The sequence below is a fragment of the Lethenteron reissneri genome, chromosome 49 (assembly GCF_015708825.2).
Source record: "Lethenteron reissneri isolate LAM-NWPU_2019-01 chromosome 49, ASM1570882v1, whole genome shotgun sequence".
NCBI lineage: Eukaryota > Metazoa > Chordata > Hyperoartia > Petromyzontiformes > Petromyzontidae > Lethenteron > Lethenteron reissneri.
Genome location: NC_083827.1, coordinates 3,869,174 through 3,887,802, shown reverse-complemented (window position 1 = coordinate 3,887,802; position 18,629 = coordinate 3,869,174).

Below are 18,629 nucleotides of genomic sequence, written 5' to 3'. Positions count from 1 at the left end.
CCCTACGTCCTTCCTTGTGGAAGAGATACGTAGATGACACATTCGTCATCTGCCCACATGGTCAACTAGCTCTGGACCAATTCTTTAACCACATCAATTCCATACACCCAGCCATAAAATTCAACATGGAGGTGGAAAAGGATGGCAAGTTACCATTCTTGAATGTTTTCATCGAAAAAAGACCTGATGGCTCAATGGGACACTTTGTCTACAGGAAAGCCACCCATACGGATGCCTACCTAAAACGTGACTCCCACCACCATCCATCTCAGAAGAATTCCCTCATCCAAAATCTACCCCATAGAAATCGTTGTGTTTCCGACCATCACCACCTAGCCAGTGAACTGGAGCACGTACACCAAGCCCTCAAGATGAATTGATATTCAGACTACACAATCCGTAAAGCTATCACCCCAACCGTTGGGAAGAACCCAATCAAAACCATCACCTTGCCATACATAGCAGGCGTCACCAAAAATATCCAGATTCGATTCAACACAGTACATAAAATTCGTGATCTGATCCCATCTGTGAAGGATGTGATCCCTGACATACAATACCCCGGCGTCTACAAACTAAGTTGTGTCTGCGGCAGCAGTTACATTGGGGAAACTAAGCGACACATCTCGGACTGGGGTCGTGAACATAAGGCAAATCTGAAACACGGTAGGACCAATACCTCAGCCGTGGCTGATCATTGTTTTAACGCTGTGGGCACACACAAAATACATTTTGCCAAGACAAAGGTACGGTACTCTGCAAACCCACTGGCTATCAGCAAAGATTGAAGCCATCCAGATATATAAACACAGACACAATTTCAACCGAGGAGATGGGTACAAACTGAGCAATTATTGGAAGGACGTTATTAACCAGTAAAGGTAATAACTGGCTGTGATGTTCCCTTCCTACCTGCCTATGTTAGCAGTTATTTTCGACTCTCTGGGTGACATTCACTCACACAACCACCGTTGCTTGTTTTCCTCGATGTGGCGGTGGCTCCTGCCAAGCTCTCTCCGATTTTACATTTACATGCAAATTTCTCTTACATTGACATGCTAATCTCTCACAATACAATGGCCAGCCCCACAGCTTCGTCGTCGTGGGTATGGCTCAGCTCTCCGATCTTACATTTAGATGCAAATTTCATCTCTGGCCCCGCCCATTTACCCTTGGCCTACACCCATCACAAACCTTTATAACATTCTGCCTTAGCAGCTCTCCCACCATATATTTTTCCTGCCTCAGCAGCTCTCCCGCTATATTTTTTCACCCGATGACGATTGCTTGTGTTGCGATCGAAACGTCGTGATATTGTTATTATTCTGAATAATTTTTTTTCTATCTACGTGGCTTTACCGAAAGAGCCAAAGAAAATGGATTCTTCAATTATTCTTTCTGTTGTTGCCTGTCCTTCCCGCTATCGCTGTGATGTCCCTGTTCTTGTTCTATGCCAATGGCCCACCACGAAATCTCTCTTGCAAACTATAGCGGGTAATTGGTTAAGTATGTACTGTATGTCGGACTTCTTTTGCACTGCACGCCGCCAACCGTGCTAACTGGAGGGTGCGCCTAAACAGGGACTTTCCGTGTAACAAATCAACACTGTGCGCCTTTTGGCGTCATCTGGTCCAATCACCATGTGAGACTAGGCTCTAAGAAAATCTGTCTCTGGTGTGGACCAATCAATTTCAAGGAGAGTGCATAAATGATCAGAGTTGTGTTTTTTGTTTGCATTCCGACCGCAGGTATTGTGGTCTATGCAAACATGACTCCTTGTAAAAAAGGTGTCAGTTTTGTTGCCAGATAAAAGGGTAAAAAAACAATTATCAAATCAACACTGATTGACTGATTGAGTGATTGAATTATGCAGGAAGTGAATGCCGGGATCTATCCGGACCCACGCGCTGCCTACTTTGGCGTTGTACCAAACCACACACGGCAGCACTATGTAAGTGTGTGTGTGTGTTGAACTTCCTTCACACCGCACGTAGCCAACCGTGCTATTCGGATGTGTGGGGGAGAAGGACAACAAACTAAACACACAAAAAAGCCAATTCTAAAGAAAATGAGTTGGTCAATATCGGTGATTTCAAAGTACATAGCCCCAGGGGGCTTCCGAATATCAGAAAAGGAAGATAGCAGCAAATCTGGCTGTGACGGTTCCACCTGATGACGGAGATTTGTGTTGCCTCCGAAACGTCGTGATTTTTATTTATATTTTATTTTACTTTTATTAATTTTAATGTTTTACCTACGTGACTTTACCGAAAACACCTAAGAATAAGGAAGATAGCGTTCCCCAGGTGGCCGCAGGTAGCGCATGACAACTGCGGGCAACGTGCGGCGCAGAGGCGTGCGGCAATAACCCGCTCGCGACCTTGCGCGCTTTGTGTGCGGGAGCGGACACAGCCTCAGAACCCCCGTGCCTCCACGGCCACTTCACGCCTGCTTGCTTCTCTCGCTCGGTGCTTGCGGAACCGCAGCCGAAGGGGTAAAAATGTTGCGCGCACACGAGCACTGTCAGCGATCAATCGCAGAGCTGACCATGCCCGAGTTGTCGGGAGTTGTTGAATAATTGAATGAGTGACGCTGCGAGGTGCCGCGCGTACTCCTGTCGGTCGGACGCGAGTCGACGGAAGGGACTGGTCTTTTTTTTTCCTTGTGTGCGTGTCCGCGTGTGCGTGCGTGTGCGCGTGTGCGTGTGTATCCAGAATAATAGTCACTAAATCTGCAACCGGTGTTCCGTGAAAACTTATAATAGTGTTACGAAAGTTATTGGTATCGTTATCAAGAAAGCAAATCAAGCAGGCAATGCTCTGTGGGCCAGAATCAGGATCTCTATTCAGGCTCGAAGAATCCTATGACATATGAAGCTCTTTTTCACAGATGCCCGGTGTGCAAAAGCAATCGATGAATGAACAACCCAATCTCAAAAAGTAGTGAATGTGTAATGGGTTCCGGAGACACTTGTAGAGGTAACTTCTTTATTACGATACACCACTCCAACAATACACTGACACAGCCTAGGAACACAGCCTAGAGACACAACCTAGGGACACAGCCTAGGGACACAGCCTAGGGATAAACCTACTCCTAGCGTGCCTGACTGGCTACGCTCTCGGGTCTTCCGGCTACAATTACCCTAGGGGAGGCTACCTGACCCGACCCAGCCAAGGTGCGGGTCTAGACTCTGGCTTCCTCGGAACTCGCCCTTACAAGGACGTTGAGCCGGGAGTCCTAGAGTCCCACCACTGTCCCACACAGTGTCCCGGCCCTTACAAGGACAAGCGGGACGAGGGGTTCCAGGGTCCTAAGCTGGCTGGTCTTGGGTCTTGAGCTGCGACTGGCCCCGATCGGCTGGGGAGGTCCCCTTTTATGCCCCTTTGCCCATCGAGGGGAGGCGTTGCGTGAGATCGTAGACCCCCCCCAGCCTTCACCCCCCCCCCCGTTGGTGGCGCCGAGGGGATTAGCTGTCTGGGGTCCCCATCGAAGGGTGGTGTTGTGTGGGATCGTAGATCCCCCGCAGCCCCCCCCCCCCCGGCGGTACGGGGCACCCTTGCAGATGGACCTCGTCTACGACTGCCGGTAAGCGTGGCCCATCTAGGACACTACAAATGTGTATGAAACAAGATCAACAAGCACTTGCTACCACGACCCCAAACTTAGGTGTTGTGACACTTATTAACGAGGGGACTTCAAGCAGAGCCCGCGATCCTTAGCCAGGCGTCATCTCTCTCTTGCCCGAGCGACTCGCTATGCGCGATGTCTCCTGCTACGATGCAGTGTGGATCGAGGCGAGCAGCGCGGTGCCGCAGCGATGCAGCCACACGCGCCGGCAGCAGCGGCTGGCGGCTGGCAGCCTGGCGAGCGCCGGGGGGCCCTGTCACGGAAACGGCGCAGTCGGGCGGCGTTGATGATGACAGCACAGCGGCGGTAGCGGTGGTGGCGGTGGTGGTAGTGGCGGTGGTGATGGTAATGGTGGCGGTAGCAGTGGTGGCGGTGGTGGCGGTAATGGTGGCGGTAGCAGTGGTGGCAGTGGTGGCGGTGGTGGCAGTGGTGGCGGTGGTGATGGTGGCGGTAGCAGTGGTGGTGGTGGTGGTGGTGGCGGTGGTGGTGGCAGGGGTGATGGTGGCGGTAGCGGTGGTGGCGCTGGTGACACTGGTGGCGGTGGTGGCGGTGGTGGCAGTGGTGGCAGTGGTGGCGATGGCGGTGGTGGTAGTAGTGATGGTGGCGGTGGTGGCGGTAGTGGCTGTGGTGGCGCTGGCGGTGGTGGTGGTATCAGCTGTGAACCCTAACGAAGCGTGGAGGCGATCTCCCCGTGAGTGTGGTGAAGACGGCACAAGAACTATCTCCCCGTCCAGCGACAGCCGGGCAGTGTAACCGTCACCTCGATGACGGTCCACGGGCGTGGAGTTAATCGAGTCGCTCTTTCGCTCGTGCTGCAGTCGGTGCGATGGCCCCCACACTGGTGACGTCTTACCGGCGAAAGTGAAGAACACTGAGCGAAGATGGTGCTCGTCTATCCTGTCACAGCAGCGAGCCGTTTACCTCGATCGCCGCAGTTGGCTGCGTACGGTGCGAAAGAAGTTCTACATGCATACGTACTTCGTGGTGAGCACATGGGAGTACTTCTCGATCTCCTCTGTGCAGCAGTCAGCGCTCAATGCTCTGTCATCTTGTGACCCTGAGGTCTGTTTGACTCCGGTTTGTGACCTCAAGTCCTCTCAGTTAGAACGCTTTCTCACAAAAAACGTTCTGCAACCACAGCAGCTAATGCCCCCCCCTGCCTCAAATCGTTGCACCTGATGAGTTGATGAGTTGATGAGTTAATGATGACGTCACCCTGCTGCTGCTCTATATAAGAACGAGAGACAGAGCAGAGCCTCACCATTCTGGCGAATTGCCCGATGATGCTGGATGCAATTACAAGCGAAACGTCGTACTCAAATTGTAAATGTTGTGGTTTCACGCTTCAACACACCGGTGGGCTAAAGCAGTGAACTATTTGTCTTTTGTCAACGTGACACTTTTTTACTGATTGGCCGTGTCGGGTGGTGGAGGGTTACGACACATTTATAAATAACGCGATCAAAACCCAAAAACGTTGATTATGAGCTAATGCATTATTATTATTATTGTTGTTTGTGTACTCAACGAATTGGTTCAATGGCATACCCGCGACACCAACCCGTGCTGAACAGCCTGGTGAAGTATGGTCAATACGCATGACTGACACAGCATGGAGGGCAGCCTTCGTCTAGCAGTGGGTTGACAAAGGGCTCTGTATTCAAACTTGATTTGGAGCTTTCGTGACTGCAGGAATTACTCTTTGTGTCTTTCGGTAAAGTCACGTAGAAAGAAAAATAAATTAAATAATAGCATACGACGTTGCGATCGCAACACATGCAATCATCATCGGGTACGAATGAATGAGAAAACAAACCTAGTAAACCTTCTTGGTTCTTTCGGTAAAGTCACGTAGAATGGAAATAATAAAATACAAAAATAAAAATAATAAAATAATTCTCACGACGTTTCGTCCACAACGCAAGCAGCCGTCCTCAGATGAAGAACAGGTCTGTCGAAAAGACAGAGTCTGACTCTGTCGTGATAATAATTTTATTATGTTTTATTTTTTTATTTTTTTATTTCCATTCTACGTGACTTTACCGAAAGAACCAAGAAGATGAATCCCTGCAGTCAGGAAAGCTTTAAATCGAAATTTAAACCTAGTAGACTTAGAAATACAATGCAATACAACACAGAGAGTCGGCTAACATAACAGTCAACACCCTACCTGGTTGATTACGTTCTTCCAAAGATTGCTAAATTTGAGAGAGAGACAAAACACAGACACGGCGACACACAGACAGACACATAAGCAGAGAGAGATAACACAGAGAGACACAGATAAACAACTTTTTATTCATAATTTTAACGAACTACATTGCCGGTAGGTGTTACTGCGTGCGAGAGTAAATATACGACTAAAGCTAAAATAAGAATTCTACTTAATGAACAGACGTTTTGTGAATTCTAATTCGCAGCAATTAATTCTGATTCGGAAAGCCTCCTTACAGGCAGGCTAATTGCCGTAAAAAAATACGATACTTTGAATTATTAATGTAGAGGAGTGGCGACGCAGTGATTAGCACACCGCGTTATGAATCTGGCAAAGTTCGATTCCTTCATTTTTTACTTCCTCTGGCCCCGTGGTTTAAAGTGAAGTCTCAACTCTTGTAGTCCACGCTGTCTCTCCGACCTCTATGAAGAAGAGCTATTTCCCGAAACGTTACCTCAGATTTTTTATATCATTGCAAGGCCAAAGTGTTATTGGCGGATGTGAGTTTTGATCGCAATTCCGAGGAAGTGAACTTGAGTTCAATCCCTGGCCATGATTAACATCGGTGGTGAATGATACCTGGAACTGTTCCTGGGTCTTCCCCTACAGCAACCCACACTGACCAGCACGGCAAAGTATGGTCAAACACCCCCCATCATACACACAGCAGTGAGTTGACAAAGGAATACGAATTAAATAATAAATTTTAGAAAACATTTGTGTTTAATGCTTTCTCACACACAGCCAAAAGTAGCGATATAAATTCACAATCACCCAATCAAAAATCCCTCCCCTCCCATCGTCACATTCTGGAAAAGCGACATTCGCTAATTTCCCATCGATATTCTTCCAACGCGGCCGGCCGCGGCTGTCGCCTAATCCACTCCGATCTGACGTGAAGGAATTTAGAAGGGACACCGTGAAACGTGCACAAAGCGGCGTCGCCTGGCCCCCGCAAAGCCACCGTTTTTAGCCTCTCTTGTGCCGCGTGACATTTAAGAGTCCGTATTAATTAAATAAACGCGGTTGAGGAGCGCGGTGGTGAGGCTTTGTGGAATCGGGGTTGGAGGGTTCAGATCGTCGTCAAAGCCTTATCCCGATTTGCCCATCCTGACCGAGTGTATCCCGACATCCCATGACAAAATTCTGCCAGTTCTATTGAGGGCTCGACTCTGTGTGTGGCGTTATCTTGCTGTGGTCTGGGGCTGTTGTTGTTGTTGCTGCCTTTCCCAAGCTTGGTAAATCGTAAATAATGAATGCATTGTCTATTAATATTTACTGACTTGCTTATCGATTTTCTCTCGTTCGCACTCCTGTCGTGTTTTTGTTTGTATTCATACTCTTAGGTTTTTTCGGTAAAGTCACGTAGGTAAAAAAATAAGACGGAGACTTGTGTTGCCTCCGAAACGTCGTAATTTTTTTTCTTTTTTTTCCTACATGCCTCTACCGACAAAACCTAAGAGTATGAATCCTTGCAGTCACGAAAGCTTCAGATCTAGAATTTGTTTGTATTGTTTGTTGTAACTGTGCTGGACATCTGTGAAAAGAGCTTCATAGCTCATCGGATTCCTCCTGCGGCCTAAATAAACATTCTTTTTCTGAAATTATTCTTGACATTTTTGCATCAAACCCCCAAATCTGCCCGCTGCAGGTTGGTAATGATATGTAAGAAAAAAAAACCAGTGTAAATTATCAAGGCGGTGGAGTGTTATAAATAAATACAATTAAAGCAATAATTTAGCAAATTAAGCCACACGCAAACTATGTTACGTTGGACGGAGTGCGGTTGGTGCTTAACTGTTTGATTTGCGGTGAGCTGCAGCTTCGCCGAGACGGTGCAGCGGTGGACAAAGTAGATCACGTGTCACAACCCGGTGACCTGAGTTCGATTCCGCCCCAAGGCTACCGTCGGTGCCGAGTGATATCGGACCCATCCCCTCCTTTTGCTCCCTCCCCTCCCCACGGCCTTCTTGGTGTGATAGGCTCGTCAGCAACCTTGCTCCAACACAAGCGACATTTGGGTTCGCTGGACAGTAGTGTTTGTCGATCTTCGTTGGACTACCCTGCCCTGGTGACAAAACGCAATTACTTCTCTTCTCTCTCTAAATACCACTCGTATTACATGATTCATATTTACTGGAACATAACAAAATACGTTCTTTTAAGACGCAGCTGTACAGGGTGTGGATGGGGGGCATTTAGATCTCAGGGTGAGGTGGAGTTTAACTAGGGTAGTTCATGTAAATATCCTGAATGAAATATAAATTCACGTTGGAAAAATAAAGGAGAATGAACGTTGTCATTATTTTCCGGATTAACCTGCGTTCGCATCAGAAGCCCACCGACCAAGTGGAGGAGCGTCGCAAACCACTCACGTTGCCACCGGAGTCACACACTCTGAGATCCACTGGTGCGCATTCCTCGTTATAACGGACGTGCTCGATGTTATAACGGACGCGCTTTGCGTTATAACAGACGCGTTCCGCGTCATAACGGACGCGTTCTGCGTCATAACGGACGCGTTCTGCGTCATAACGGACGCGTTCCGCGTCATAACGGACGCGTTCTGCGTCATAACGGACGCGTTCTGCGTCATAACGGACGCGTTCTGCGTCATAACGGACGCGTTCTGCGTCATAACGGACACTTTCTGCGTTATAACGGACGCGTTCCGCGTCATAACGGCGCGATTCCACGTTATGAAAAAAGTTTTTCCACCGCGTGTTAAGCGAGGACTTGCCATATCGTGAAACGCATCGTTTGCAACGGTTCCCAGGGCAATAATTGATGCATACAAAGCAAAGAATACGTAATGACACGTCAACATAAATTATGTATAATATACAACTAATGCAGCGAAAGTTTAACAACAGCTGACAACGTCTGCCCCTGCACATGAATTATTTGAGGCAGCCACTTTCTCGCTTCCACATTGAAAATTCTGCGGCTTCACTTTTGAAAAGTTGTTAATTATAAAGGGTGCTTCTGGTACATAACGGGACCTCTTCTAATGGACGTTATATAATCACATGCTACAGTAGTTTTTACTCTTCTTGAAGCAAAGCATATTCAAACGCGGTCTCCACGTTAAAATTAAAACACGTATCGTACCTTTGGTGTTCGCGCGCCGTTCCTACAGCGCCAACGCTACCACGATGGCGCCGCGTCGTTGGTATCGTCTCCGATGAACACGGTTGGCTACGTACGGTGCGAAAGAAGTCCGGCGTGCATACAAGCAGGAGGGGACTTTGCGATGCGGTACTAACTAATTTAAACTGATTTGCGGGTTTTTTTCAAATCTGTCAATCTTGGACTGTGACGCCGGAACACACACATGGCCTGAATTCGGTGGAACGAACTCCACTGCACATGAAGCAATCTTCACGAGGACAGCCTGCTTCCGCTCCTCCCTCAAAACCAATCTCTTCTCCCCTAGACAATCTTCATCATCATCATCCTGTTCATGCTGCTCGCTGCCACAACCTCTAGCTACGACTAGCAGTAGTCCAACCCCGATCACTACCACTACACCTATCACCATCCCTATCACTACCACTACCCCTATCACTATCACTACCTCTATCACTACCACTACCCCGATCACTACCACTACCCCTATCACTACCACTACCCCTATCACTATCACTACCCCTATCACTATCACTACCCCTATCACTATCATTCCCCTATCACTACCCCTATCACTATCACCACCCCTATCACTACCCCTATCACTACCCCTATCACTACCCCTATCACTATCACTACCCCTATCACTACCTCTACCACTACCTCTATCACTATCACTACCCCGATCACTACCACTACCCCTATCACTATCACTACCCCTACCACTACCCCTATAACTACCACTACCCCTATCACTATCACTACCCCTATCACTATCACTACCCCTATCACTATCACTACCCCTATCACTACCCCTATCACTATCACCACCCCTATCACTACCCCTATCACTACCCCTATCACTACCCCTATCACTATCACTACCCCTATCACTACCCCTATCACTATCACCACCCCTATCACTACCTCTACCACTACCTCTATCACTATCACTACCCCTATCACCACCCCTATCACTATCACTACCCCTATCACTACCACTACCCCTACCACTACCCCTACCACTACCCCTACCACTACCCCTACCACTACCCCTATCACTACCTCTACCACTACCCCTATCACTATCACTACCCCTATCACTACCACTACCCCTACCACTACCCCTACCACTACCCCTATCACTACCCCTATCACTACCCCTATCACTACCCCTATCACTATCACCACCCCTATCACCACCCCTATCACTACCCCTATCACTACCCCTATCACTATCACCACCCCTATCACTACCCCTATCACTACCACTACCCCTACCACTACCCCTACCACTACCCCTACCACTACCCCTATCACTACCCCTATCACTACCCCTATCACTATCACTACCCCTATCACTACCCCTACCACTACCACTACCCCTATCACTACCCCTACCACTACCCCTATCACTACCCCTATCACTATCACCACCCCTACCACTACCCCTACCACTACCTCTATCACTACCACTACCCCTATCAGCACCCCTATCACTACCCCTATCACTATCACCACCCCTACCACTACCCCTATCACTATCACTACCCCTATCACTATCACTACCCCTATCACTACCCCTATCACTATCACTACCCCTATCACTATCACTACCCCTATCACCATAACTCCACCACCGCAACTCCACGGCGCTGGGCCTGCTGCTACGCCGCCACGGATGTGTGGGAGGCGAGCGGGCACCAAGGGCCACGCTGGTTGTAGAATGCCCCTGGAACTGCCCGGTGTCGGAGACCACATAAGTAAATAAATAGACAGGTAAATAAATAAATAAATAGGTAAATAAATGCCCTCGCCGAACAAATTCTTTCCACGGCGTCACTGCTTTGCCTCGCCAATAACTCCGTTCATATTTGCAACAGCACAATAAACTTTATTTGAAGCTTTCGTGACTGCAGGAATCCATACTCTTCGGTTTTGTTGGTAAAGTCACGTAGGTATAAAATAAAATAAACGTTTACATGCTAATTTCTAACAGTAACATCATGAGCCCCGGCCACTTCTTTATAATCCTTGAGCTACATCCCGTTTCAAACCTTTTAAAAAAGTCTGCCTCAGCAGCAGGCCAAGCTTTCCCACCTGATGACGGGCACTTGTGTTGCGCCCGAAACGTCGTGATTTAATTTATTGTGTACCTATGTGACTTTACCGAAAGAACCAAAGAGTATGGATTCCTGCAGTCACGAAATATCTTCAAATCTAGATTGTCCTTTGTGTTGCCGATTTATTATATTTTTACACGGTTTTTATTAACTCACTCTGTCTGTTGTTGTTGTCGTTGTTGTATCCTCAAATCTTGTAGCTCAATTTTAACCCACTTCCCAATGTGGTATCGACTGCCAACTTGGTATACTTATGTCATACTGACGACAATACTATATTCTATCATAAAAAGTAAAGTATATATTTTTGAACATTATTTTTAATATGTTATGTTTCGGCTTGGGTCTAATTGTCCACAGGAAACTGACGTTGGCTGTAATTGCCCACGGCTCCCTTACGTTATGGCAAACTTCGGGGTCACTTCCTGGAGTCGTGGAGTTCTGCCATTACTAGTACATTTTATAAAAGCATGTTTTTTAAAAAGTGTTTTAATTATTACTTATTTCATTTCAAGGCCACGTTGTTGTTGTCGGATGATGCGTTTTTGTTGTTGTTGTTGTTGTTGTTATTAGCTGTGCTGCCACACCACTGCCAATGTTGCGTCGCCAATTAATTGGTTCGTTGAGCGGTGCGCTAACCGCTCCATCCCAGAACGATCTTACCCGGCGGTATATATTTAAAGAAGCAAACTCTGAATAGATTTTGTTTACTTTCTGGATCTCATCGGGCTGAAGTTGCTGGATGTTATTGGCAAGAGCAGTCCCTCTAACCCAGTGGTCCTTAACCTTGACTGCAGCCTGCATTCCTTTTGTTCTCAATCGTAAAAAAATATATATAATAATAATAAATGCATAGGTTTGAATTTCGATTTAAAGCTTTCGTGACTGCAGGGATTCATCTTTTTGGTTATTTCGGTAAAGTCACGTAGAATGGAAATAATAAAATAATAAAAATAAAACATAATAAAATAATATAATAATATATTATGTTTTATTTTTATTATTATGGTTATTTCGGTAAAGTCACGTAGAAGGGAAACAATAAAATAATAAAAATAAAACATAATAAAATAATATAATAATATATAATGTTGTATTTTTATTATTTTTTATTTTATTATTTTATTATTTCCATTCTACGTGACTTTACCGAAAGAACCAAGAAGATGCATAGGTTTGATGAAATAAAGTAGTTGCACTTATGTGCGAGTGCTTAATTTGTGTTTTCGAGGGTTTACCTTCTAAAAAAATCTGGCATGTCTCGCACCCCCAGAAAGGGCATCCCGCACCCAAGGGGGGTGCGTGCACCCCAGGTCAAGAACCACTGCTCTAAACAATGGTGCCCTGGTCAAAGCAATAAAAACGAATATATTATTTAAAAAAGCATTACGCGTTGACATGGAAGTTTAATTTATCAACATCTTCCACGACAATACAACACGAGTTTACACAACAACAAAAAACGCAGCCACATTTGCAAAATGGGAATACGCTGCGAAATATAATCCTAGGGTCGTCAAAAATAATAATACCTAAAGATATAACAGACTGACACGTGCCATCGCATCTCAAAAGTCTTCCCCCAAACAAAGAAACGAACCCATTCATTTGCTTTGAACAACAAAAACAACCCCAACGCAATCCACGTCACGAGCAAAGAAATGAACGAGGTCGGCAAGTCTATTGTTTTTCCATTGATTGAGGATCAGCAGCGGCGCCTTTGCTTCTTACGGCTGCCCCATCCTCTCGAGATGAACTCCCGCTGATTGCGAGTCTCAAGGACGCCGAATGGGGATGGATATTTAAAGCGGCCCCAACCCACGGCCTCTATGTTTGTGCGGCGGCCGTGCTGCTGGGAATCTCTCCGAGCGTAATCCAAAAATAAAACACAGTTCTAAAGAAATTAGTTTTCAATAAAGATTATTTGAAAGTGCACAGCTCCAGTGGATTCCTCATATCGGAAGGAAGAGCGTTCCAGACGGCTGCAAAAGCGCATCTGAAAGCGCCGCGCGATGCGGTGACCACCGCCTTTGTTCGACGGCGAGCCATAAGCCGCTGCTACGAGGATGACCAAAGTTGGCGTGATGATGGTTTATGACGAGATCAGCAAGGTATTGCTGGTCCATTTGCGGCAAGCACCTTGTGTGCGTGTGCGCGTGTGGAATGACTTCGAACTTACAAAGTATTCGTTGGCCACGATGTCCGGCGTTCCGCTCCACGTGCTTGTGCGTTTTCTCAGTCCGTGTGAGCATTTGTGATGAGAGGGCTTAACTGTGGCCGAGAAGACCCGGCAGCTCTGCATGGAGCTGCAGAGCAGACGGCCTTCAGACGGCGTTGCGAAGTCGATGGAAAGATTGGGACACCTTTCGACGTATATAGTCATCGTGAGATGACCGAAGAGATAGGAGACGAGAGATAGGGATGAATGGAGGGAGGTTTAAGACGACGGAGATGGAGTGAGATGCGAGTGACCTGTGTGCAGGCGCTAGGCGAGACATTGAAAGAGGTGGCGGCGGTTAGGGAAAGCTTTAATACAGCAGTGAATCGACCGTGACCGATGACGATGATGAGAGGAGAGATGCAGACAAAATAAAGTTGAAAGGGAATAAATATCTTTCACATGTCCATGAGCTTGTTGTGTTTATTATAGGATGCGAGTTCTAAGCTGATATTCGGTTCAACCCCTATTGTTCTATTATGAATTCAGGGCACCCTGATCTCCTTGGGACGCGAAGCAATTTGTTTGCTTTGTTTATTTCTAACAGCACCGCCACTACACGTACGGCAAAAAGGGGATTCCTTCCCCCTTATTTCAAATTCACCCCCGTCATCTCCCACACACGATATTCCTCGCCGGCTCAATTCCCTGAGCCAAACACCGCGCCGTGAGCCTTTCTCCCCCGGATTTGCTTTTTTTTTGCGAAAATGCAATTTTCACATTGAGAAAGTCAATAGGCTGTTGATTCTCGCAGAGACGCCGTGTGTTTGTTCAAACTGAAGAAGAAGAAACCCAGAGCTGATGTGACATTTTCAAATAAGCAAATACACTTCCAGCCGCGGCTGCTACAAAGGGTGGTAGTGCGCGCACGACGCACTTGCTATGCACACTTCAATGAAACCGGCGAACACGCAGCGTGGTGAGTGGGTGAGTTGGTGGGTGAGTTGGTGGGTGAGTTGTTATGTTGTTGTGACGTGCAGTGTGGTGAGTGGGTGAGTTGGTGGGTGAGTTGGTGTGTTGTTGTGACCTGCAGTGTGGTGAGTGGGTGAGTTGGTGGGTGAGTTGGTGGGTGAGTTGTTATGTTGTTGTGACCTGCAGTGTGGTGAGTGGGTGAGTGCATGAGTTGATGTGTTGTTGTGACCTGCAGTATGGTGAGTGGGTGAGTGCATGAGTTAGTGTGTTGTTGTGACCTGCAGTATGGTGAGTGCATGAGTTGATGTGTTGTTGTGACCTGCAGTGTGGTGAGTGCGTGAGTGCATGAGTTAGTGTGTTGTTGTGACTTGTAGTGTGGTGAGTGGGTGGGTGAGTTAGTATGATGTTTTGATCTGCAGTATGGTGAGTGGGTGAGTGAGTGGGTGAGTTAGTGCATTGTTGTGACCTGCAGTGTGGTGAGTGAGTGGGTGAGTTAGTGTGCTTTCGTGACCTGCAGTGCGGTGGGTGTGTGTGTGTTTAACACATATGCTTTCGCAACCAATATCATCCATAATAGAGTTTTTTTCGGTTATATCGCGTAAATATATACATGTGTAGTGACATAGAATGGATCACTACGGCGCGTAGCGCTTGGTACAATAGAATAAGGAAATATGGGTGTAGCAGCCAGCACAGCATGTAATACCACGCAGTGGGTCGCTAGGGTGTGTGGCGCTGACTGCTAGCAGAGAGTTGACATGTGAGTCCTGCAGACAGAGCATGGTATAGCAGCTATCCCGTCAGCACAGCAGGTAATGCCACATAGTCGGTCACTAGGGGGCGTGGTACTGCCTGCAAGCGGAGAGGGGCATGTGGGGACACGTCACCCCGGCCGGCTGGCAAAGCACGTAATGGGCCGGGGTGAAGGATGTAGGGCAAAGGTGACCAAGGGGACATGGGGAGCATGGCCCAGGACCTTCTGGAAGGTTCTAGAAGGGGGCGTGTCCGAGGGCGGAGCCAGGCCACACTGAGGGGCATAAATGGGAAGCCTCGAGGCTGAATCAGGGCTGTCTACAGGTGGAATAGAACCCGAGGTGCTACGTCTTCGTCTCCGTCTCTGGCGTCGTGGGTCAGACAGCATGTTGGCTGCTCTGACCTGTAATGATTTATACCGTGTGTCAATAGTGTGTAAGATAAAAGTGTAGAATAAACGTTGTTGCCTCCTAAAATAGTGTTTCAGAAGTGACTCACTACATTTGGTGTCGGAAGTGTTAACAATACATTTTAAATAAATAGGATAGTTAGGGTTAAAATGTCCATGTTAATGCGGAAGAAGACACTCACTTTGGTGTCTTCGGACGAGGAAGTCGGCGGGGGGTTGATTCCCCAAACAGCCCCGGGACCTGGGAGCCCCGGAGACGAATCCCGAGGATGCGCTCCCGGCAGCGTGAGGAGGTCCGCGACTCTGTGCTGCAGCCGTCAGGAGGAGGACGCCGGATCAGGAGCACGCGCCTCGCAGACCTGTTGTCCGCGGCGGCGCCGCTGGTTGCTGAGATCGAGTTGGAGGAGCCCGAAGAAGACGCGGCTGTGTGAGAGGGGTGCGTGGACAGCCCTGCCGCCGCGGGAAGTGGTGGAGCCGCAGCCTACGCGGGCGGCCGCCATTTTGTCAGAAACTGCTCCCGGCAAATTTGAGACGCCGCCAACTTCGCGCTCAGAAATGCCCACCCTTGGGAAGCGGCTGCCCTTCGCGCGGGAGTTTGCAGCCGCAGGGGGTGATTGGGCGGCCTTTCAAAGGCGGTTTGCTGCTACGTGTGAGCTTGCTGGATGGACTGACATTGAGGTGCTGCGAGCGCTGCCTACGACTTTAGATGACAATGCTTTAGCGGCCTTTTATATGATTCCCCCGGCGGGCAGGACAACATTGTCATCGGCGTGTGTGCAGATGGCGTCTATCTTCGACCCGCTGTCCAACGTGCGACAGAAGTTTGCTATGTGGAGATGGGGGGAGACCGAGACGCCGCTTGCCTTCCATAGCACACTGATGTCGCTGGGCGAAGCCGCATACCCCAAGATGGACCAAGCGGGGTTGGGCTCCCTAGTGTTGGAGAGGTTGTTGGCATTGGCGTGAGAGATGGAAGTTTTTTTGCCCGCCACGGACGATGACGACCTGACGTCGATTAGAGAGGCGCGATGCATCCAGGCATCGCGCCACTCTTTTATGAAAATACATCGCCGCGTCAGTACAAAGAGCAGCAGGAAGGATCCAGGTGGTATGTCCCCCATGGTCCTTCGAGACAGGCTGCTTATGAGGTGGGATGTAGAAGTGCAGCGCTACTGCATCGTTGCGCAGACGGCCCTGCGGGGTAAAGTTGCGAGAGCTGCCTATGTGCGGTTAATGCACCTTGGGGTGCAGAAGACATTGTCTTCTTTTGGCCCGGGATGCCTGAAGATGTGTGGAATGCGGCGCCGAAAGCCCCTGCCGAGGCTAGCCTGACCACCGTTGCAGTTTATTGGGGTGTCGGGCGTAAATGAGTTTGTTGCTCTTGACATCCTCGGTCCATTTCTCACCACGCCAAGGGGAAATACATTTCTGCTAGTGGGAGTGGAATACCTGTGACGATGGCCTGTAGCATGGCCCCTGCCAGAGCAGTCAGCTTCATCTATTACTGACGCGTTCCTTCATGGGTATGTGCTAGACAAGGGGGCCCTGGAACGTTCCCTTACAGACCAATCCCAGAATTTTTCTTCGAAATTGTTGAAGGAAGTGTGCAATCCATTGGGTACTAAGCAAATTCGGACCTCGCCCTACCATCCCCAGACTGACGGGATGGTGGAACACTTGCATAGGACTCTCACGTCTATGTTGTGCCAGCAGGTCAACGAGGCACAGTCCGACTGGGACTTACATGTTCCGGGTGCTTTTGCGGCCTATAGAATGGCCCCTCATGCCTTTACCGGGTTCTCCCCGTTCTTTTTAATGTATTGGAGAGAGTGCGATCCCCCCATGGAATCCCAGTTGAATATCGAGTCGAGTGCTAAGAAGGTTGCTGTGCCAGGACTTATGCGCCTCACACTTAAACGATTGACGGAAGCGCAGGAGGCTTCCTGTGGGAATACGGGCCAAGCGGGACGCGGCAAATGAGAAACTGATGGGGCTTCGGGAGTCAGGGAAGCCATGTAATGTTGGGGAGAGGGAATGGCTGCATTGCCCCCAGGTGCCCTTGGGCACATCCTCTAAGTTGTATAGACCGTGGCAGGGCCCGGTTGAGGTGATAGAGGTCAAGAGGCCACAATGCGTTCGGATCCAGGTCGGTCGCAGACGATGGTACTTGCACCCATCGCGGCTAAAACCTTATTTTCCACCTTGTCAAGATGTTTCATCTCCACTGCCCCAAGGCCGGGTGTCTGATGTGCCCATCGAGCCCAGGCGTGCGACCATGGAGGTTGTGCCTCAGCGGACTTCTGTTTCTCCAACCCACAGGAATCCAGCACTTGACGACCATGGAACCACCCGATAAGCCGTCGGAAAGCCATCCAAGGAGGAGGGAGCGGCCAACACCCACTTCTTCTCCCCCCCCATCTTCGGTCCGGAAGGGGCCGTGCCCATTAGACCATCTTTCAGTTGTCCCCGGGGCACCAGGGAAACCAGCCCTTGGCCCGCCCGGTGGCCCAGTGATGAGGACCCGTTCGAGAACTGTGCAGTTTAACTGACCGCCCCGGTCATCATATTTATCCCGCCACCGTCTGGCAAGAGGTCACGGACACAAGCTGGGCTGTGTGTTGCCGGTTGAACTGGGTCCTTCCTGGGTTCGTGGGCTGTGGCGGGCCAGCGGTTGTCGAGTATTGTATAGAGTCCAGTGGTGGGTTATTACAGTGCGTCGTGAAATCTTTTTGTTGGTTGTTGTGTTGACTCGCGAGGGGGGCTTATGGTTGTTGTTGTTGTGTTGACTTGTGCAAAGGTCGATTTAAAGCTTTCGTGACTGCAGGGATTCATCTTCTTGGTTCTTTCGGTAAAGTCACGTGGAAAGGAAATAATAAAATAATAAAAATAAAACAATAAAATAATTCTCACGACGTTTCGGCCAGGTGAAGAACAGGTCTGTCGGAAAGACAGCGTCTTTCCGACAGACCTGTTCTTCACCTGAGGACGGCTGCTTGCGTTGTGGCCGAAACGTCGTGAGAATTATTTTATTATGTTTTATTTTTATTATTCTATTATTTCCCTTCTACGTGACTTTACCGAAAGAACCAAGAAGATTGTGCAAAGGTGCTGACAGTTTTTGTTGTTGTCATGTCAGAATTGTTGTTGGTTACTGTTGGGTCGTCCCGCTTGCGCCGGGTGTGGAGGTCAGCTGGACATCATACTTCAATAGGGATTAGCGTTGGTAGGGCTATTTGTATA